The 24,065-nt window shown below is 35.7% G+C and overlaps 1 protein-coding gene across 3 annotated transcripts in view; it reads left to right on the plus strand.

The window, feature by feature from the left end:
* The window catches only part of utrn (utrophin), a 513,264-nt gene that overhangs the window by 23,578 nt on the left and 465,621 nt on the right, over positions 1–24,065 (plus strand). The window contains exon 1 of one of the 3 annotated variants that reach the window (XM_039747518.1): positions 23,562–23,635. The exons of the other annotated variants lie outside the window; for them this stretch is intronic. The gene's annotated coding sequence lies outside the window, so the exon portion shown is untranslated. Of the gene's footprint in view, positions 1–23,561; positions 23,636–24,065 lie in introns of those variants that run through there. 3 annotated transcript variants of the gene reach the window in all.

Consider the following 24,065-nt stretch of genomic DNA (forward strand, 5'->3'; position numbering starts at 1 on the left):
AGCTGGAGTTTTAAAGTCTGGTACCTTATCACCTACTTCACAATGTCTGCAGAGTCAGAAATATAAGTATAATTTTGATACACTAGTGTTTTTTTCAACTTTTAAAACTTCTGTATACTTGTATTCTGTGTTTAGGTTTGAGAGTTTCAAGTATAATAACCTGATTTTGTCATATTGTGTTGCTAAATTGACAACATTGCCCTTGCAAATAGGTGTGGGATGTTGGTATTAGAGTCTAGAATTGCTTATCAGACATTAGTATATCTGTACAGTTTCACTGAAAACCTTGTTCCTTTATTTTTATTTTTATTTTCTGTGTTGGAACTCCTACTCATTTTCCCAACCTGGAATGAAAGAACATTCAAGGAATATGTTGCTTTGTTTTGTAAGATAGCCCAATTCTGTATTTTTAAAAAAGGTTCATGCAGTTAATAAATACCTATAATTTCCCTACATCGTTTGGTCCTTAATAGTGTCAGTTTGACAAAATTCACCAAAGCATTTTTGCAGCAAATTGGCTGGTTCCAGAAAATTTGCACTGCAGCTGGCTTACACAATTTTTTTTTCCTTAGCATGCCGTGATGCTTCCCGAGGCCAGTGTGACATTGAGGAACTGTGGCAGTCAGTTTTGAATGGGGATGTCACTACTCGATCTGCAGTGCTTTCCCAGTTTTTCGTTATGTTCAGAATTTTACGCATGTGTATTTTAAGTATACTTCACCCCACACTTTACAATGTTGACTAATCTACTTTCTGCATGCATGAATAATTTACAGTGTATATATGCATATATGATGCCAATACCCAATTGGTACTCCAGCCTTGCATCCCACATGCCCCCAGGGCCACTTAAAAGAATATTGCACCCCTATTATCCACTTAAAACTAGTTTAGTTTCTCTTTCCCCATCAACTTCAATGCATTTTGCAGAGTTTGCTGAAATTCCTAAACCTTTACGTGCTTACGCCAAACTGGAGGCACTCCTCACTAGTTGTTAATTACAAATGTTACTGCTGCATTTTGATTTAAGTTTCTATTAAGGATAGTTTTTCTACTTAATGGTGATGTTTAAGTTATGCAGTATAAATCATGATTTTTGTTGGATACAGATTGTAAGAAAGACTGAAATGCTAATTATTGTAAAAAGGCAAGTAGTGAAACTGTAAATATATACACATGTAAGCCAGTAGATCTATTTAGTGTTAAAAAAAAAAAAACAACAAAGCAAAAAAACTTCAGTCACTATCTCGGAGTAGGATTCACTTTGTTGCATACTTTATTACCAATCAGTAATGGTGCAACCATGGAACTTCTGCATTGCAAGCAGTATATAAGCATTGTAGCTTTTATGCATTTTATCAAAAATACATAAACTGTTTATCAACTTTTTTAATACAGTTCTACTGCTTATCAAGTTAATACTAAGAGTAATTTTATAAAATTGTCTAATTATAGGTGACTCAGATTTTAACCTTCTTAGTGTTAGTTTTTCTCATAAAAACGTAAATAGTATAGCATTTTTTGGCTTGAAAAATATTTTCATTAAATCTCATTTTTCTACTGAAAAATGTGCAAAATACTAAAAGTACAAAGTCAGAGGTATAGAAAGTACAATAATAATATTAATAATAATAAAAACATGCACAGTACACTGCACATGTGTAAGTGACAGAAGTATCACTTTAAATTCTGAGAATCACTTTTGGTTTCACCGACTGTTTCATATTCACTGTTTGAATGCAGTTTCAACTCATCATCATTGCTGATGAGAGGCTTTTCTTATGAGATGCCATTATAAGGCTAGGAGAAGACGCAGCTACACCATTGCCTGGGTAGCGCTTTAAGCCTGAAGCTTACGCAAGACATGCCTATACCGTTGCCAGAGTAATGCTCAGCATGGCGCTGTTAGCACTTTTACAGCCCAAGTAATTCTTGGGTCTTGCGCGAGATGTATCTATACTGTTGCCCGAGTAACAGTCAGGACTAATGCTTTTAGCACTACTTTAACAGACCAAGTGATGCTCGAATCTAATGCTAAGGTGTTTAAAAACTAATTTGATAAATACATTTATTGATAAAATTGAGTTGGTATTTGGCTGCCTCAGTGTGCATCTGCAAAGGAAAAAAATGTTAAAGGATAGTTCCACATTGACAAGTAAAGAAGTTTAAAAACAGTGTTTTCTCTATTTAAACTTCATCAGGTGTGCATCTAAAAAGGAAAAATCAGGTAACCTCTATGGGGAAGGGTAAAAACACTTCACATATGAAGAAAAGGAGTAGGTGTGAATGCACTGCCATTAGAGAAGATGAAGGGAGACATTAATAAGTTAAGAAATCATTGAGACTTGGAGAAATATGTGATTCCAAGGAATGAGAGAACTTAGTGTTCTCTGTTTTTCTTTAAAGCCATGTGAAAGAACACAAAAAGTGAGATGTGTGGCTATAATGAAGAGATGTGGAGCAAGGCAGGTAGCATTTGGAGGCAAATCTTGTATGCTGATGAGAAGAAAATTGGTAGAACTTACCTTCTGCAGGAAGATAGGTAACTGTATTAGACAGTTGTTTGAGAAGGACCTCTATAAAGGTTATTCTGCGAGATGACCACTGCATTCTCCTCGTATTCAGATTTGATCATAATATGCTAGTAATTTTATTCAAGCACTAATTAATGAAATGGACATTTTCACCTGTTAATTATAAGTTCTGCTTGCCCTTGATAAATGCAAAATTCCTACTGAAAATAAAAACAATAAAATGTGTTCAAAATATATATATATATATGGTTTTATTTGGAATGTTTGCAAATATAAAAGTTATACTGCTGTACAGTTTTACTTTATAAAGAAAAGTTTAGTCTACTTAATATTAAAACTTTCCTGAAAGGTTAATGTACACCATTTCTTTTTTCAAAGTACAGTGTATCTTCACTTTTAGGTTTGCTAAAACTTTTGCATCTGCTTCAGCTGAGGTAAACCGATTTCGCGTGTGGTTTCTTTGTGATATCATTCTCTGTAGACTCATTTCCAGTTATGTTCTGTAATGACCTAGAGTTCCTTGAAATCAATGCCTCAATTTGCCCTGCCTGATTTCACTTGTTTAGAACGTAATTCATTACAAAGAACAAATAAACATTCAGGAAGGAAAAGGGGGCAGTTTTGCACTAGACTGTTATTTAACAGATTGAGCGTCAGGAATGCCAACAATGTAGGGCCTTCCTAGTACTTGGCTTTGAGTAGGTCAGATAAGAATTAAATGCCTTGCTGCTTCGGAGCACAAGGCTGGTCTTGAGCCAGGAAGGCGCCTTGAAGGGTTTATGCTTGTATTGTGTGTGTGTGTGGTTTTAGTTGTTTATTTTGTAACTTTCTGTTATCTTGATTATGTAGAGTCCTTCTTTAAATAATGTCAACTTATTTTTAATTCTACTTTTTTGCAAATTGTAAAATGATGTATTTTAGAAAAAAAATGGAATTACACATTCAAGAGATTATTTATCTTAGCATTTCTCAATTATAGTAATTTTATGCAAGTACCTAAGTCAATTATTAAAAAAATACAATAAATTTGGTGTTATTATTGTGAATTATTTGACTGACGCATTTACTGAAAAGGACTTGCAAGATCAAGTATTTGCATTTTTTTAGAATAATTAGAACAAAAGCTGATGAAATTACTTTCTAACTGTAGGTTAGATATAAAGTGTAAATCAATAACTACAATTTTGAAAGAAAATGATTACTGCAAAATATACCAAATACTTTATATAAAAAAAATAATAATTCTTGTGAACATATCAGTATACACGCAAGGGACAGGACTTGAATAAATTATTAAGATTATGACTATTCTTATTTAACAGACGCATTCTTTTAAATGTGTCTGAATGTGGGATACATTCCTTTTACTGTACGGTTATACATAATGCTTGTAATGGAGCTGTTTTCACAACAAACTAGCTAAATGAAATGTGCTATAATCTCACAATTGACATTGTCAATTATCATCAAAAAGAAAAGTTTGTGACTTTCAGCATTAGTTTGCTGTGGGTTTTGACAATTGAGCCTTGTAGGCCATCAGTCAGCATGGCTAGAGTTACAGCACCGTTTCCATGTACCCACAAGTGTTAATAAGACGACAACTTCAATGTTATTGGAGCCTTCACAAGCACACTTAATTGACAATGATGGCACGATGGTGTGGTGTCTGGAATATTTTGGCTTTGAAGCGAATGGGAAATAACAAGGTGCATGTAACCCTGTAGGCAAAATTTGCTGCCACACAATACCAACTTAAGGGGCTAACACAAGTTAGTTAAACATTTGAAAGACTAACATGAGTCCATGCAAAACAAATTGAGAGGTACCTTATTTCAAAATTTTAAATATTAAGTATAAAATGTTATGTTTGAAGTAGGGATAAGACATTTCTTTTTTTTGAACGGTTTAAAACATTTCTTGTATTCTGTCAATTATTTTTATCTTGGGGCCAGTTTTATTCTATGTTTTTCATTTGGGCCAACACTATTTTGCTCTACGGCTCTGTCACTGCTTCAATTTTTAAACCCTTGCCACAAAGTTTACTGCCATAGCATTTTGTTTTGTCACACACATTTTTAAAATAATATTTCATCACTTTTAATATAAAATATAAGGTGCAGTAATTTTTCAGACCTACATTGCATAAACCATAACATTGTTTTTTCAGTATTCATACATACTTTCAACTGTGCTTCAGAGCATGTATTTAGTATGTTGACATGCTCTTTTAAATTTGGAAGTTATAAAGACACCGTAGTTTTATTTATACAACAATGTAATATATACTGTTTGCATTAATGCAACGCCTTTAGTAGTCTGTGTTGTCTTTTGTAAACGTTTGTTCAGAAAAGTCACATTTTTTCTTTATGCTTATTTTAATAGTATAAAAAGTACATAAAATCAGTTGCCCAATGAGTTAAAGAGGTGGGTTAGGATTCTTCCAGTTCAGCAAGATACAGTAAGTCTACGTGCCAATAGTGAAGTAAAGGCAGTTAGTTTGTTTGACCTTCTCCACTTTAAGCCCATCTGGAAGTACACCAAACATAACTGTTAATGGGTTAGGAGTGATTGTGACACCAAAGCTGTCTGTTTGGCATTTTGGTCCAGAATGATGTTAATTTGGTCCACGCCCAAGATATGTGGCCGAATGAGGTGGGAGCTTGATTGAAACGTTTGCAGCTTGGATCATGGCGAGGAAACATTTTACACAGTTTTAAATGAGACAGATGTGCTGGATAAGAGATTTTAAGTTGAATGATTGTATGCTTTGTGGATATGGAGCTAGAGTGAATTCTGTACATGGCTGCCTTCCACTCCTTTTCTGAAATGTTGAGTAAAAGATCCTTTTCCCACTGTACTGTTGTATCTTTGAAAGGAAGGGACTTTAAAATGTTTTTATATATTATTGAAATGCTGTCTGAGTCATCAAGACTGATAATTTCTTCTGGAATAGAAGTAGGTGGGAGGTGAAGAAAATGGGGCAGATTTTGTTTAGCAAAGGTAGTGGATGAATTGTGTTGATGGAAAGTTAAATTTGGAGTGTAATTGTTTGTAGGATGCAAAGGCATTATCTATGTTCAGATCTCTAAGTGATTTAATTTTGTATGAATTCCAAACATTAAAAACTGCATATGTTTGAGAGGGTGGAAAAAGGTGGTTATCATGCAAAGGTGCTACAGAAAAAAGCTGCTTGAAATACTCTCTACATTGGTTCCATATTCTGAGTGAATAAAGCACAGTTGGGTTGTTAGTATATTGACGATAACTCTTATTTACTGGAGTACAAAACAAGGAATATAAAAAAGTACTACATTTTATTTCTATTGTGGACCATTCCTGTGTCTGTTCATTTGTTTGTGTCAAAGTCCAGGTTTTTATAGCTTGTATATTTGCTGCCCAGTAATAAAATTGCCTTCTGTCTTAGGTCTTTGTTGGGTCGCTCTTTGGATGTGTGGATATTTTGAATTCCAAATACAATACAATACAAATTATTTTTGTATAGCCCAAAATCATACAAGTGCTGCAATGGGCTTTAACAGGTCCTGCCTCTTGAAAGCCCCCCAGCCTTGACTCTCCAAGAAGACCAGAAAAAGCACCCAAAAAAAAACCTTTGTAGGGAAAAAATGTAAGAAACCTTAGGAAAGGCAATTCAAAAAGAGACCTCTTTCCAGGTAGGTTGGGCGTGCAGTGGGTGTTAAAAAGAAGGGGGTCAATACAATATAATATACGAACAGAACAAATCCTCAATATGGTATAAAAATTTTACGAGCAGAATTTAACAGTAGATGATATCACATAATAATATAATTTGGATTTGTTTAGAGTCCTGGAGACCTCAGCCATCAAGCTGCCTCCCCCATTTGGGTATTCCAAAGCTGAAACATTGCTTGGCCAGCCAATCCAATGAAAGGACCCCTCTACCCCACGATTCCTGCGATCCTCCATCAGGGATGACTTTACCTTAGGCAGGCAAAACAACTTGGCAGGTGTGCTGTGGCACCAAGTGCCACATTTGAGTATCGAGAAAAGAAACCGAATAGGTGAGGGTTAGTAACAAATTATAACTATCATGTTACTTATATTTTAGTGCTAATGACTAACAACAGAGATGCAGTCTGTACAGTTAATCAGCAGCTCTAGTCAGGATATGCTAAACTGAAGTAGTGAGTCTTCAGCTGGGATTTAAAAGCTGAGACTGAAGGGGCATTTCTTATAGTCGTAGGTAGACCATTCCATAGTTTAGCGGCCCTGGTAACTAAAAGCTCGACCTCCCATTGTTATTTTATTAATCCTTGGAATTCATACAGCAAGCAGGCCGGCATCTTGAGATCTTAATATGCGCCTGGTTTGTAAGTCATGATAAGTTCAGACAAGTAAGCCGGACCTTGGCCATTTAATGCTTTATATGCTAAAAAGAGGACTTTTAAATCTGCCCTAAACTTAATTGGGAGCCAGTGTAAGGATTTAATATGTTCATACTTTCTCGTTATTGTAATAATTATTGCATCAGCATTTTGGATTAATTGGAGGCTGTATAAAGAACAGTTTGAACATCCAGTGAACACCGCATTGCAGTAGTCAATCCTACTAGAAATAAATGCATGAATTAATTTCTCAGAATCCTGTTTATTTAGAAAGCGCCTTAATTTCCCAACATTTAAGATGGAAGAAACAGCCAACCATCCATCCATTATCCAACCCACTATATCCTAACTACAGTGTCACGGGGGTCAGCTGGAGCCAGTCCCAGCCAACACAGGGTGCAGTGAATGTAGAATTGCAGTAGAAAATTCAACTGGAGATGAGGGAAATAGCCTTTCAAAATCTAAAAGCATAACTAGCTATTTTTAATTTGTAATATTTATAAGTTGCTGAAAGCAGGTTTTTGAAAGAACATGTACATAATATGAGAAGGGTAAATACTTGTCATTGATGACAATTATGTTATGATAGATTTATCTAAAGAAAATGAAAGCCTTTTGAGTTAAGTGTTTGCTATTTTCTATTACTATTTACAACATTATACAGTGCATCCAGAAAGTATTCACAGCGCATCACTTTTTCCACATTATGTTACAGCCTTATTCCAAAATGGATTAAATTAATTTTTTTTTTCCTCAGAATTCTACACAACACCCCATAATGACAACATAAAAAAAATTTACTTGAGGTTTTTGCAAATTTATTAAAAATAAAACAATTGAGAAAGCACATGTACATAAGTATTCACAGACTTTGCCATGAAGCTCAAAATTGAGCTCAGGTGCATCCAGTTTCCCCTGATCATCCTTGAGATGTTTCTGCAGCTTAATTGGAGTCCACCTGTGGTAAATTCAGTTGATTGGACATGATTTGGAAAGGCACACACCTGTCTATATAAGGTCCCACAGTTGACAGTTCATGTCGGAGCACAAACCAAGCATGAAGTCAAATGAATTGTCTGTAGACCTCTGAGACATGATTGTCTCGAGGCACAAATCTGGGGAAGGTTACAGAAAAAGTTCTGCTGCTTTGAAGGTCGCAATAAGCATAGTGGCCTCCATCATCTGTAAGTGGAAGAAGTTCGAAACCACCAGGAATCTTCCTAGAGCTGGCCGGCCATCTAAACTGAGCAATCGGAGGAGAAAGGTCTTAGTCAGGGAGGTGACCAAGAACCCAATGGTCACTCTGTCAGAGCTCCAGAGGTCCTCTGTGGAGAGAGGAGAACCTTCCAGAAGAACAACCATCTCAGCAGCAATCCTTTAATCAGGCCTGTATGGTAGAGTGACCAGACGGAAGCCACTCCTTAGTAAAAGGCACATGGCAGCCCGCCTGGAGTTTGCCAAAAGGCACCTGAAGGACTCTCAGACCATGAGAAACAAAATTCTCTGGTCTGATGAGACAAAGATTGGACTCTTTGGTGTGAATGCCAGGCGTCACGTTTGGAGGAAACCAGGCACCGCTCATCACCAGGCCAATACCATCCCTGCAGTGAAGCATGGTGGTGGCAGCATCATGCTGTGGGAATGTTTTTCAGAGATAAGAACTGGGAGATTAGTCCGGATAAAGGGAAAGATGACTGCAGCAATGTACAGAGACATTCTGGATGAAAACCTGCTCCAGAGCGCTCTTGACCTCAGACTGGGGCGACGGTTCATCTTTCAGCAGGACAACGACCCTAAGCACACTGCCAAGATATCAAAGGAGTGGCTTCAGGACAACTCTGTGAATGTCCTTGAGTGGCCCAGCCAGAGCCCAGACTTGAATCCGATTGAACATCTCTGGAGAGATCTTAAAATGGCAGTGCACCGACGTTTCCCATCCAACCTTATGGAGCTTGAGAGGTGCTGCAAAGAGGAATGGGCGAAACTGGCCAAGGATAGGTGTGCCAAGCTTGTGGCATCATATTCAAAAAGACTTGAGGCTGTAATTGCTGCCAAAGGTGCATCAACAAAGTATTGAGGAAAGGCTGTGAATATGATTGCTCAGTTTTTTTATTTTTAATAAATTTGCAAAAACCTCATGTAAACTTTTTTCACATTGTCATTATGGGGTGTTGTGTGTAGAATTCTGAGGAAGAAAATGAATTTAATCCATTTTGTTATAAGGCTGTAACATAACAAAATGTGGAAAAAGTGATGCGCTGTGAATACTTTCCGGATGCACTGTAACCCACTGAAAGAATTGTTAATTAAGCATTTAGACTGCACAGATTAGAAATGAAATGATAAATAAGAAGTAAACAAACTAAAAGCAATGCCCAATTGACCAACCAGACTCTTAAGCATTTGTAGTAGAATGCTATGATCAGTAGTATCAATGCATCACTTAAGTCTATTAGCATTATAATGTCGGCATATTCGGCATCATAAGAGATTAAACTGTCTTGTACAACATGAATCTCCTGTGCTATGACAAGAACAAAAGCCAAAGCAAACTTTTCTCAAACTGTATTTTTAAGGTAAAAATCAATTGCAGTTTGCTTAAAAATTTTTACTAAGAAAAAAGTCAATTGGGAATTGCCCTGTACAGCTTAAGTATGTTTATATCTTGATCTGAATTCTTTAATAGATATCTAACAATTGCCAATTTAAAGAAATCAAAGACCTTACCATTTAATAGTGATTTTAAATTAAGTACAGTATTGGTTGTGTAACTGTCGCAGTTGGCTTTTTCAACAAATTAGAAGTATGTCTGTAAGGTCATTGTTTTGGAAATCAGACCTAAGATCTCAATTTCTGTCATCAGCTTATATTTCTTATAAGAGTAATTGCAAGTGATGACATATAATACAGTGCTGCTAGATTTAAAATATGACTACTCATTCTGCAATCTTAAATTAACTAGTTCGCAATTAAAAAAAAAAAAATCATAGCTACTGATATTAGTCATTTTATTTTTGTTATTTTTCAAGGTAGCTATTGTTCTGAATAAAAGGCGAGTGCTTTTAACATCCTATTTTTATTAGGGGTTCAAAACAGAAAATTATAATAAAGAAATTTTCTGGTAAGGAAGATAAACAAGAACCCTTCAACTACATTCCAATATGGTGAGACCAAATTTATCCTCAACAGACAGCCAAGACACTAAGGGTTTCATGAGGTGGATTAAGCCTGTTCCATATGAGTGGTAATGTGAATGCTTGGTGATGCAATTAAAAATCAGGTAATGAGGATCTTCAATCCTGCCTGTTACTAATTAAATATTAAATAAGAAGGAAATATTAAAAAATGGGATAAGCTGATCTGACATAAGACCAATATTTTTCTAGGATAGAAAAGTGAGCATGATGCTAGAAAAATTGTAGGAAATAATTTTAATAACAGCTAATGAGAGTAGAAAGACATGATGAGGGAGGACTAGTTCTTTATATTCTTCACAACAAGGTAATAGTTAGATATAATATCTTGTACAAATGCACAGACCTCGATTATTCATATGTTTAAATATTTTGGTTAAAGGAAAAGATGAGGTCAAGCAGAAGATGATCCAGTGATAGCTGGATTTTGCAACTTTAGAGTCATTAATGGAAAAAGTGACAAATGATGTCCAGATCATTACAAGTTTAAATAAAACTGACTTGATCAATTTGTGAAGGTCATAATCCATGTGACAGGTTAATAACTTTGCTACCAACAACTTTGACATTGGAGGGCATGAATGGAGTTGTGCAATAAGTTGTTCAATTGGATGTCTCTTTAAATTGTTTAAATTAAATCATGGCCAAAATAATTAATGGATTCATTATAGAGGAGAGGAAAGGTTAATAAGTTTCTAAATGGTGGATCATGGCTCATGGACTACACAGCTTTTTTATGCTCTTTTAACATAAGCGGTAATTCAAATGGCAATGCTTTCTCCCTGATAGGCTTAGGCAGTACGAAAAGATCTGTGAAAGGAACAAGGCTAGCGGAATAAAAGTTTGTGTTTTCTGAGAATAACTCTGAATAGGAATAAAAAAAGACAACAACAACAACATTTATTTATATAGCACATTTTCATACAAGTAATGTAGCTCAAAGTGGTTAAGACGTGTTGACTTGGATTGGTGTATAAATGAGATGCTCTGATTTAGATTTGGGGTCATAATATAAGAAGTCTTCGAAAGGCATCTATACCATTAAATGCAGCTTTTTGAATTTCACATTATTTTAGAATGGGCCACAGGAGTGTTGATTTAATTTTGTGAAAATTTTTGAGGCTGTACTTTTGTGACATTTGACAGTTATCCTCGGTCTATCAGTTTTTGAATTTAAAATTGAATTCATTATTTAGAGTTGCTGATTCAGTGAGCCCATGCTTGACATATGCTCTTATTATTTTTGAGACCGCTCCCCTTTATAAACAAAATATTGTGCAGTTTTTGTTACTAATTCACCTCAAGTTTTGGGCTTTGCTTATTTTAAGTCTGTAACTATGGTACTTGCCACGTTTTCTTTTTAAAAACTTGCATAGCAAAGTGCTAATTGTTTGACCTAATTTATCATTGACCTATACTACTAATTGGTAGTCAACCTAATATGACTCAACTTTGCAACTGCATTTGTAATGGTATTTTATTTACTTCAAAGTTAAACTCCTTTTTCATGTTTGTGTTATTTTTTTTTACTCCTGTATATAATAAAATTGTTAATTTTATTAAAATGCGCTTTCAGTGATTTTATTCAGAAACTTTTTGGTAGGTTCTATGTGATACTGTTGTACTTGTTCTGCATGCACAGCAAATGCTGATCAGTCAAACTTGTCAAGCTTGATTAGTGTACTCTTCCAATTTTTACAACCCATACCACTGATCACAGAGCCAGCTTAGCCTAGAACTCCTTGAACTCTTGGTTTGCCTTTGGAAACTTTGTGCCAAGCCGTTAATTCTATCTCGGCTATTGTTTTAGGGGAGTCTGACTTAATGCTGTTAGTAGATTGAATTGTCCAGTCTATTGTTGTTGTTCATTCTTGAGAAAAAGGGAAAAAAACGAAATAAATGAAATGAAAGATGTGAGGACATAGTGGTCAGGAAATGAGTCAATGCTAAAGGTACATTCAAAATAGAAGTCAGATACAAGCCAGGTTCAAGACGAGGGTTCAAAAGGGAGAAATGTGTCAGGAACAAAGCAAGGCAAAACCAGAAACTTACTCTAGTAATATTTGATTTAGACACCCTTTATATTACAGTTTGATAACAATACCACATGAAGCCACTAAGTGATTAGCAACAGTTGCTGTAGCCATATAATAATAGGGCAGCATACATTTAAAACAGTGCTCAAAATTGTGGTGCTGATTAAACACAATGGTGATTAGATACTGTCACACAATTTAACAAAAAATAAATCAACACAGACATCCTAAATCTTTACACTTTTGTACCTCTTTAATGAGATAAGTAGAAAAAAATTTGAGAAGAACAGGCTCTTCAGCCCATGAAGGCAAATCAGTCCTGTTCAATTAAATTTATTTAAAATAGTATCAAGGTGGGCTTGGATTACAGTTTTCAAATTTGCCTCTGCCTTTGTCCACTTCTCAATTCTCATTCTACTACAGTCATTAGTTATGTCATACATTAATGTAATTAGTTAGTTTTGAAAGTTTCCAAGCTTGCCAAAGTGATGGTGTGGCCTTGTCCATGCTTTTTATATACTTTTTAATAAGACTCTTCTTTTCTACATACTTAAACCATGTTGTCTCTTTAGCTGAGGTTAATCATTATCTCTTTTCTGCAACATTGCCTTATTCCAGAATGCCAATTTAAAATTAATGGCGTGTTAGGCTTTACTGTGTTTTTATGCTAAAATGGAATGTGTTAGGTAGGGTTTTAGGCAGATGTTTCATATAGCATCTCCCAGTTGGATTTTTGTGGTAATATTAATTTAAAAAATAATCCATACCTTGTTTTAAAATAAATAACTATTGCTCTTTTACTGCATGACTTAACAGTGTAGTTTATAAATTGCTATCCAGTGCAGTTCGTTTTATTTTTATCTGATTTTTGGTCTAGGAAGAAATATAGAGAAAGTGGTGCAAGTAAAAAAAAACCTACAGTAAGCTCAGCTCTTTTGCTCTTAGCCATATTGTTCAACTGTAGTTGATGAGGAGGCCAAGAAAGAAGTTGACATATCTGTTTCCATGGCGGCAAAATACAGTAATAGCAGATGTTATGAAAACATTCAGCTTGTTTAACTGGAAAGTCTAGGCCCTTTTCCTGGCTGTGGCACATTGCAAATACTATTTATTCACTCGTCACTGGATAAAATTATTCTTTGTCTTGTTGTTTCTTTTGACAATGATACAGTAATAAGCTTATCATTTATATACTTTATAAATGCATGGAAGAGTTTATGGCCACAATTAAGATAATTTAAGATAATTTAGAATATCTGTATGTGGTCTAATGATGTTATTGTTTTTTTCTGTTGCCTTCATTGTCCCGAATGATTTTTTTTTTTTTTCAAATTTCAATTATTTTAAAATACACAGGAGTGTTTTTCTGGTGCCCTTGGTAAACCACATGCCATATATTCAGTAAGGATGAACTATGTAAGATTTTTTTCTTCCCAGCCTATAACCACAGTCCTTGACGAAGGTGATTGTGTCCCACTGCAAGTAGTCTCGCTTTTCCCTCCTTATAGAAATATCTGTTTCTCAGTCTGTGCGTCTTTCTTGTCAGTTAAGTGGATTTTCATAACAGTAAGTGTAGACATGCAAGCCAATCTGTGTAGGAAATTCTACTATAGCAAAGTTAAGATGATATTATATGGATTATTTAATCAATTCTGGGTGACGAAATAGTAGTAAGTGTTATATATTTTTTTCAGTGACAGGAAGTATAAGTGTTTTTGTTGTATAAAAACCTAAACTGTTGTGCTGTGAGGTCCCTGTCATAGAAGCTGGTGATTCTCAAAAACCTGTATTCTGATTGGGTCATGACTTTGGGTCTGTCAGAACTCTTCCTGTCAGAGTTTCTTCCAGTTTCCAGTACATTTCTAAGGGTAATAATGCTCTCGAGGTTGTAGCCTTTTAGTTGTTCCCTGAAGATGGCCCATTTGTAATATTCTGGTATTTCTTTTTTTGCTCAGGTTTTTAAATTTTAACATGTGGCAGTTTACTGATAATCTTTTCACCATTTTAGGTCATTCATTGCATTTCTACTGGTTAAATTTGAGGGAAAAAAAAAAAAAACTGGAAACACTGAGGTGTTCTTAAACTTTCGAATGGTAGCATGCATATGTGTCTGCGTGTGTGTGTGTATGTATATATAATCTGATTGTATGGGTGGTTAAATGAACTACATGCCGTGGTGCAGCGTAAAGGGACTAAGTCTCTGACGCTAACGTCCGAGGTTCGATCCCTGCATGGGGAGCAGTGATGAGCCCAAATAAGGGCGAAACATGTGTCGCGTACTCTTTGCATTATTTGACGGTAAACTATGTAGTATATATATGTGTATATATGTATATAAAAATATTTTATCAAATATGAACTGAGATACTGCATTAATATTGCATTCTTAAATTTTATGTTCAGATTTAATCCTCTGTCAAAAACATTAGTTTGACTTTCAGAATTATTCTCAGGTGCAGTGTATAATTCACAGTGTCATGCACTTTTAGTTGACCATAGCCAGTGATCTGCGTATACAGCTGCATTTAAAATTTTCACACTTTGACCATTAAGTGGGCTCTCATGTTAGTAAAGGTGAGGTTTGGGAAAGAAAACGCATGTTCACACTGCAGTTTTTGAGCCAATAGTAAGGAGCACCATAGCAACCACTAATACAGTATACTTGTTAGGAACCCAGAGTACATTTTGGTTAATGGTAAGCATTCACTTTTTTACGAGATTCCTGTCTGTGACTGCATAAGGCAAGATCTATTTGTGAATTGGTGGATTTGGAAATAGTCTAACTAGTCTAATATTTAATTTTTATTCACGGATTGTAAGGTCACTGTGCAGTCAGCCATAATAACATATTTGTAAGAAGTACTGTAATTTTGAAAATACATTGAGTTATGTACTGTACATATTGCATATATTGTATGCATACTGTGTATGTCACAAGCTATTTATACCTTTTTGTATTTCTTTGTTCATATTGTATCATCGTTAAATATTCTGAAGAGAAATGCAAGTACGAATTTCATTGTACTACATTATAGTACAGTATGTACTACATACACATGACAGTAAACTTGAACATGAAATTGTGCTGTTTTTGCTATATGTTGTTTTAGGAATTGTTTGTGGTTGCAGTTATTAACATGTATTTTTAAGTTGTGAGCATTATTTGAATGAACATACTTTTTATTGTGAAACACAACAAAATATGATTAAATATAGTTTCTATTTATAGGCAGCAGCATATTTGTTAAACATGAATAAAGAAACCCTGCAGCATATGTATATTTACTTTTTGTAGGCTATTGACTTTACAAAACAGACCTATTGGAAAACAATTTATCATGAGGATTAAATAGCTAAATGTGTTAATGTATTATTTCATGTAGATGCTAAAATGACACCACTCATCTAATGAGATGCTTGACTTGTTTAAGGTTTTGGTAACTTGGCTTAAATCCTCCCTTTCCCATAAGAACAACCACATTATTTTTGGTATTGTTTTATTTTGGTGTTAAATTAGCACAGTAATTGACTTTTATGTAATAACATTACTACAACATTCTTTAAAAAAATAGTAAGTGTGGTATTGTTCAAAGTTTAACGGTAGTCAAAATTTATAATCAACTAGCAGAATACCCGCGCTTCGCAGCGGAGAAGTAGTGTGTTAATGAAGTAAATAAAAAAGAAAAGGAAACATTTTGCAAATAATGTAACATGATTGTCAATGTAATTGTGTTGTCATTGTCATGAGTGTTGCTGGCATATATATATATATATATATATATATATACTAGCAAAATACCCGCGCTTAGCGAGAAGTAGTGTGTTAAAGAAGCAATGAAAAGAAAAGGAAACATTTTGAAAATAACGTAACATGATTGTCAATGTAATTGTTTTGTCACTGTTGTGAGTGATGAGTGTTGCTGTCATATATATATATATATACTGCTCAAAAGAATTAAAGGAACACTTTTAATCAGAGTATAGCATAAAGTCAATGAAACTTATGGGATATTAATCTGGTCAGTTAATTTGCTGAGGGGGTTGTTAATCAGTTTCAGCTGCTGTGGTGCTAATGAAATTAACAACAGATGCACTAGAGGGGCAACAATGAGATGACCCCCAAAACAGGAATGGTTTAACAGGTGGAGGCCACTGACATTTTTCCCTCCTTATCTTTTCTGACTGTTTCTTCACTAGTTTTGCATTTGGCTACAGTCAGTGTCACTACTGGTAGCATGAGGCCATACCTGGACCCTACAGAGGTTGCACAGGTAGTCCAACTTTTCCAGGATGGCACATCAATACGTGTCATTGCCAGAAGGTTTGCTGTATCTCCCTGCACAGTCTCAAGGGCATGGAGGAGATTCTAGGAGACAAGCAGTTACTCTAGGTGAGCTGGAGAGGGCCATAGAAGGTCCATAACCCATCAGCAGGACCAGTATCTGCTCCTTTGGGCAAGGAGGAACAGGATGAGCACTGCCAGAGCCCTACAAAATGACCTCCAGCAGGCCACTGGTGTGAATGTCTCTGACCAAACAATCAGAAACAGACTTCATGAGGATTGCCTGAGGGCCCAAATGTCTACTGCCCTTTGCTCACTGCACAGCACCGGGAGCTCAATTGGCATTTGCCATAGAATACCAGAATTGGCAGGCCCACCACTGGTGTCCTGTGCTTTTCACAGATGAGAGCAGATTCACCCTGACTATATGTGAAAGACGTGAAAGGGTCAGGAGAAGCCGTGGAGAATATTATGCTGCCTGTAACATCGTTTAGCATGACTGGTTTGGTGGTGGGTCAGTGATGATCTTGGAGGCATATCCATGGAGCGACTTACAGACCTCTACAGGCTAGACAACAGCATCTTGACTGCCATTAGGTATCAGGATGAAATCCTTGGACCCATTGTCAGACCCTACGCTGGTGCAGTAGGTCCTGGTTTCCTCCTAATGCACGACAATGCCCGGCCTCATGTGGCAAGAGTATGCAGGCAGTACCTGGAGGATGAAGGAATTGAAACAATTGAATGGCCCTCACGATCCTCCGACTTAAACCCAATAGAACATCTGTAGGACATTATCTTTCGGTCCATTAGGCTGCCAGGTTGCTCCTCAGACTGTACAACAGCTCAGGGATGCCCTCATACAGATCTGGGAGGAAATGCCACAAGACACCATCCGTCGTCTCATTAGGAGCATGCCCGACGTTGTCAAGCATGCATACAAGCTCGTGGGGCCACACAAGATACTGAAAAGCATTTTGAGTAGCAGAAATTAAGTTTTGAAAAATGGACTAGCCTGCCACATCTTCATTTCACTCTGATTTTAGGGTGTCTACACAATTGAGCCCTCTGTAGGCAGAAAACTTTTATTTCCATTAAAAGACTTGGCATCCTTTTGTTCCTAAGACATTGCCTTGTCGTTATTTGTATAGATATCCAACTTCATATTGAGATCTGATGTATCTAATGTGTTTCTTTAAAGTGTTCCTTTAATTTTTGTGAGCAGTGTATATATATATATATATATATATATATATATATATATATATATATATATATATATATTACACACACACACACAAACATATATATCTACATATACACATAAATATACACACACATATATATATATATATATATATATATATATATATACATACACACACACATATATAAACATATATACATATACTGTACATACATATATACACACACAGCTATTTCAGATCAGTGCAATACGCTGCTTGTTAAAACGGATAACTCCGCTCTTACGCAAGTCTGCGTGGATATTATGAACTATCGTATTTGTTCAAGTTCTATTTAAATTTTAAATAGAAGGAATTTTTATTTAGTCGACAGAAATATCTTTGGTAGGAATGGTAAAACAGACAGGAATATTATTCGTGAATAAATCAACTCAAACCTTAAACAACTTATAATATTTTGCTCTCCATAAAAATATATCCTGTCTAAATTATACAAGTTAGAAATAAAGTAAACGTTAAAAGAACAAACATTCAAATTTCTTTACTCTTATGTAATTTTATATAAAAATAAACTTACATTTTAAATATCCCAAAAGATTTTGCTCTCCATAAAAATATATCCTGTCAAAATTATACAAATTCAAATATGAACATGCTGCATAACAAAACCTAGAAATATAAATAAAATGTGTTCCTTTCAGCAATAACAAATCAAATCATTCAGTTTTCTTTGCTCATATGTCATTTTAGAGCTGGACGCCTGGCATCTTTTTTTGGCAACAAGTTCGTTTCTGTTTGGTGTGAGGTTCTGTGTTGTGGAGATTCTCAGGATGGATTGCAGGTGCTCATCAGTGAGGCGACTCCTGTGTGCTGTTTTGTTATTCTTTATCACTGAGAAGAGCTTCTCACACAGATATGTGCTACCAAACATGCACAAGGTTCGAGCCGCATGTAGACGGACTTTTTTTGTTCTTCAAAGTCACCAAAGCGCCGTGCAAACTCAGTGCGCTCAGTTTATCAGCAAAGTGCGTATTTGGGAACACCGTAGTGACAACTTGGTTTAACATTACTTGGCAATAGGGACCTAAGCAGTCCATCACCTTCATTGAGGCAGGTGAGAAGTACAGCACAGAACCCAGATCTACAGTGGGCCTCCTCAACTCAGCTGCTGATTGGCATATAAGGGTAGACATGTACAAGCAGCTAAGGCTTGTGGAGCACATCCCAGCAATATGTCTCTGCGCAGACATGGTTATTTTCTCAAACACCACTAAACAAGTGACCATGATAGAACTCACTGTTCCCTGGGAGGAGTGCATGGGTGAAGCACTGGAGAGGAAATGTGCAAAGTTCTTGGAACTAGTAGAACAATGCAAGAGGCAGGTTTGGAAGACTAGCTGTGAGCCATTCGAGGTGGGATGTTGAGGCCTTCGCAGGTTGCGTTCTCTGCCAAGTCATGGCCAAACTTGGCATGGGGGTGATGGCAAAAAGGAGAGCCGTCAAGGCCATTGCATATGCTGCAGGGAAGGTGGTGGCCATCATTGGCGATACACTCCGTGAGATGATTTCTGAATGCTTGCATGACTCATTCAGCCATTTCAAGAAGAACAGCAGAGATTTCATGGCGAATAGTGTCCTTGAGTGCTTCAAGGTTTTGAGGTCAGCATGTATACGTTCGACTTGAGATCGCCCCACAAGAAGAAATCGTACGGAGCGAGATCAGGCAAACATGAAGGCCACCCAACATCGCCATGCAGGGAGATCAGCTTTCCCAAAAAATCTCCCTCAAAACTTGCATAGATCTCCGTGCTTTATGAGCTGTTGCTCCATCCTGTTGAAACAAGAAATCCACTACATCCATTTCCTCCAGTTGGGGCTGGAAAAAGTTCTCTAGTATTTCAATGTAATGTTATGAAGTGATGGTGACCATTAAACCCCCCTCATCAAAAAAGTAAGGGCCTACAATGCCAAATTTTGCAACAGTGCACCAAACTGTTACACTCTCACTGTGCAGGGTTCTCTCTGATGAAGTTGGGTTGGTCTCAGCCCAGTGTTGAAAGTTTTTCTTATTTACGCAACCATTCAAATGGATGTGTGCTTCATCGCTGTTCATAATGATGGCATCTCGATGAATTGTTTCCAGAATGTTTGTGTACAACTCTCTACAGCTCTGACAGTCTCTCTCAATGAGTTCCTGCACTACCTTCATTTTGTATGGATGGAAATTAAGGTCCTCTTGCAAAATCCACCTCAAGGACGTGGTGGAAATGCCTAAGGCAGAAGCATGTTCGCACACTTAATGTCTAGGAGACTGCAAAATTGATGCCATTGCAGCTTGGATGTTTTCAGTCTGAGAACGTCCTGGAGATTTTCTGATCAGTGTTGTATCCGTCTGTCTGAATTTAGCCAACCACTGAAGAATTGTTTCCGATTTGGGATGTTACCGTTCGGAGGAATGCTGAAGTGCGTTCAGAAGGCGCATTGCGTAGTGATGATGGATTTGTTGTTTTTGATGAATGCTTTGACAGTGAAAGCATGGTGCGCACTGGACAAAGGCATGTTGCCGACTGAAAACTACAAGGGATCGGCTATCAAAGGACCCCCACCCCAATCCACTCCGCTGCCTCTACCTTGTGCAATGACCTTGAGAAATGTGGTATTTCATTTTGGCTCACCCTGTATTTTTAAGTTGAATTAGAATATATTGGGACGAGAGAGCCTATTAAACATCATGTATGTGAAGCATGTGTTCTGTGGTCTGAGACTTTGGTGATCTTTTTTTTTTTTGTGTGTGCAGTTGTCACTAAACTGTGATGTCAGTTGTTCTTAGTTTCAGACCTGTTAGCAGTTATTTACTTTTTGTTCTTTTAGTTTTGGCTATTAGAATTTTGTTTGGAATATTCTCTTTCTAATATTTAAAAAGTAGTTTTAGTAAACGCATTATACAAGACAAAATTAAAACACTGGTTGTTTCTTCTTTGAGGTGGTAAGTTGGAGCAGGGGGCACATACTTCCTTCCTAGAAAAAAGATGGTCTGGGCATCAGTGTATTGTGTATGCTTGGCATCTAAATTTGCATTGTAGGACGGGGTGACACATAATGACAGACATGAGCATTGTCACAAATAAAAATATATTAAAAAAATCTAATTTGGTGTACCCCTGTATAACGCAGCGTAAAATTTTGTCTTCTCCAACAGCTTCATTTTGCATCTGTCTCTGTAAATTTCCCGATTATATGCTGATTAACAACATGTCCTTCACAGTTACAGCAATCGACAGAGCATATCTGCTGTACTAAACGTTTGTAGTGAAGACCTTTTTTTTCTGGCAGCAACGCATAGACTGTTCTGGCACCTCTTGACATTATTTAGTGGTGATAGAAGGTTCTGGAAAATGTCCATTAGCTGTTAGTGCTTAATTATGATAGAGGAATGTGTGAAGTATAATTATAGTCGTTAACACTGGAGGTTGTAAAGTAAACCCTTGGCAAATACGAAAAGGTCAAGATTAATTTCATTTGTGGATATTTAAAAAAGAAGATACATTAATTGTGGCAGATATTTGGACTTTTGTGGTTGGTCATTGACTTTTGCTGTTTAGTACAAAACAGGATAGTGGTTCATTGTCTTTACTTTGTATTTCTCTTTTTAGCCTTTTCCTCTTTGCTTCATAAATTTGAAATAAGAGCTGATATCTGAGGAGGAAAAAAAAAGGAATGATCTGTGCATTCTAATCTTCAATCAATTCTAATAGTTTTGCAATAAAGTACTAGTTAAAATCCTGTAAATTGAGAACAGATAGGCAAACAGCCAATTTTTGCTTTCTGGCTGTTCATCAATTGACATTCTGCTATTTGCTTCTGTAGCACATTTCATAGGTTAACAGCTTTAGGCAATTTCTTTGCTCTGAATGTCCATTTCCTCCTCATAATCCAGATATAGTCTAATAATACACATTGCTTCCTGAATAAAATATATACCTCTCATAAAGACAAAATGTTTTGCCAAAAACAAGCTATCCATTTCCCTATTTTATGCATTTCTTAGTCACTTAATGTCTTGAAAATAAAGTAGATTCAAGTTTTTTTTTTATTTAATTGTGTATTAGTTATTTAGATTTATACAGTATGTGGTATATTGGCTAGAATTGTATTTAAGCTTCTGCAAGATATCCCAGATCCAGTGATTGTACCAGTTTTAAGATCATTTGAAGTCAGAAACCATGTATGAATGCACTGGAGTTTGCACTTAACCTTTTAAATGGCCTCATTTTTCATTTAGTTGGATGCCCTATTTCAGTATTTTTAGGATAGTGAACAATGATAGGTGCCAATTACTTGTTGCTCCCTCAGAAGATAAATTTGTTATTTTTAAAATTAGTTATTTTTTCACAATCAATGTGTACATTTACTTGTGATGGAAATTTTCTGTTCTAAAGTGAAACATATTTTGTAAATTTTCAAAAATACAATGCCTTTGTAATTTAAAATGGGATTCAAATGGCATTATTCTAAATGATGAACAAAAGACCTGAACCTTACTGAATGCCTGCCATGTTTCTGAGGTATGTTTATGATGACAGATATTGTAAATAATATATTTTATTATAGATCCTTGCCACTATTTTTTTCTGAGATAAGTATGTGATCTGTTCATGGGACTAACAACAAATGTCACTGGTGTTGAGCAGCATGGCAGTGGCAGTGTAAAACTAGAACAAAATAGCAGTGCCCCCGAGAAAAATTAACAACAAGATAGTGATGTAGTGACCTTACTGTAATAACGATATAGTATGAGGGCTCCATACTCCTTTAGTAAATCTATGAAAAGTGCAAAAATAGTAACCGGGGATCTCAAAACTCAGTTTAGACCAATAAAATTCAACAAGGGTATTCATAATTTCTCATCTTCATAATTGTGAAGCAAGGTTACACAGCTAAGATTGTACAGTATACATATTGTATATAAATGTTGCAGTCTATAAATTCAGTTTTTTGGGTGTGCTTCTTTGTTGGTATTGCATTACTGTTGCTATTCTGAGGAGACATACAAGTAAGAAACTCTTACTATGTACACATGATAATAAATGTTAACTTGAAGGAAACTCTTGCCCTAATCACTGGAACGATTCAAAATAGAAATTTCAGCATTCTCAAGCTACAGGATACCAGAGCACCTCTTTTAAATTATCTAAACAAGCAGAATCTAAACAAACCTTCTTTTCTCCCCTGAAGAGCAATAAGAAACTATGTTTAACAGCAATTGTGCAATCGTGAGACTTGAATCAATACTTAAGAACATTTTTGTTTGAAAAATGGAGGTATTGGTAAGTTGCTTTTGGCTTGTGTTTGTATTGGTGCACTTTGGATCCCAGTTTAAACTGCAAACACAAGATCTTAATTTATAAAAAAATATGCCTTACTTTAGAACACAGTTTCCCATGGCACGTTAATGTATACCATGATTTTCAGAAAAATGACTTTGACTTGAAAAATATCAAGCTTATGTTGTATTTTATTCATAATGTGTGTGTGTTTTTTTTTAGCTTTAAAATGACTCAAAAAGGTGTTTCAAAATATACAAAAATTGCAGTTCAATTTAAGATACTTATATATTTTCATCAATCAAGGTTCTTAATTTGTTGGGTGTATTAATAAACGTGAGCTGAAATAATTAACTGCTTATACAAAGTGAAGTTTGGCATTTAGTTTGAGGTTTATTTTAAAAATGTGTTTTAAATAGATATACAAATACTGTCTCTTAAGCAGTATTACACTAGCTAGCATGTGGTTTTGGTGGTTTTGGAGGAAAAGCTTATTTAAAAAAAAAAAAAAAGTTGTTATTTAAAATAATCCCAGAATGCTCTTCGTTGCTGTCATATCCGCTTTCAATATTCTCTCATTTTCTGTTGTGCTTTTACCTCCCTGCGTTGTAATGAACTTTACTAAATGGCTATCAAGGAAAGCATACAAAGTTTCAAACTTGGAAGTGAAAAATTGGTCTTCCTCTCACTTTCTTGGTGAGTAAATGTAATGGGGGAAGTATTGCTATTAGGACGCTGTGAGATTCTGGTTTCAGTAACTTTCTCTGCACAACTGTCAGTTCAGTCTTCCTGTATGTGAATGTGTCACATATATGATATTTTTCTCTCTTTTGTTTTTGTTGATTTTAATGTCACATTGAAAAAAAGTTAAAAGCAATTTTAAGTTTAGCTTTCCTGGTAAAAATAATATAATAATTAGAATATTCATCCTCATAGCAAAATAACAATGTTGTATATAAGAGAGTAATGCACAAAATGTGAATACAATTCATGCAGAAAAAGTATATATCTTAGAAGTAACAAATGTCTATCCCCAGCTAGTAATACTGTATTTGTCAGAATAAAATTAGATTTAAAGATTTAGCTAAAATATTCAAATTTCCTTGCACCTTCTTAGTACAGTATA

Source organism: Polypterus senegalus, chromosome 3 (assembly GCF_016835505.1).
Source record: "Polypterus senegalus isolate Bchr_013 chromosome 3, ASM1683550v1, whole genome shotgun sequence".
Taxonomy (NCBI): domain Eukaryota; kingdom Metazoa; phylum Chordata; class Cladistia; order Polypteriformes; family Polypteridae; genus Polypterus; species Polypterus senegalus.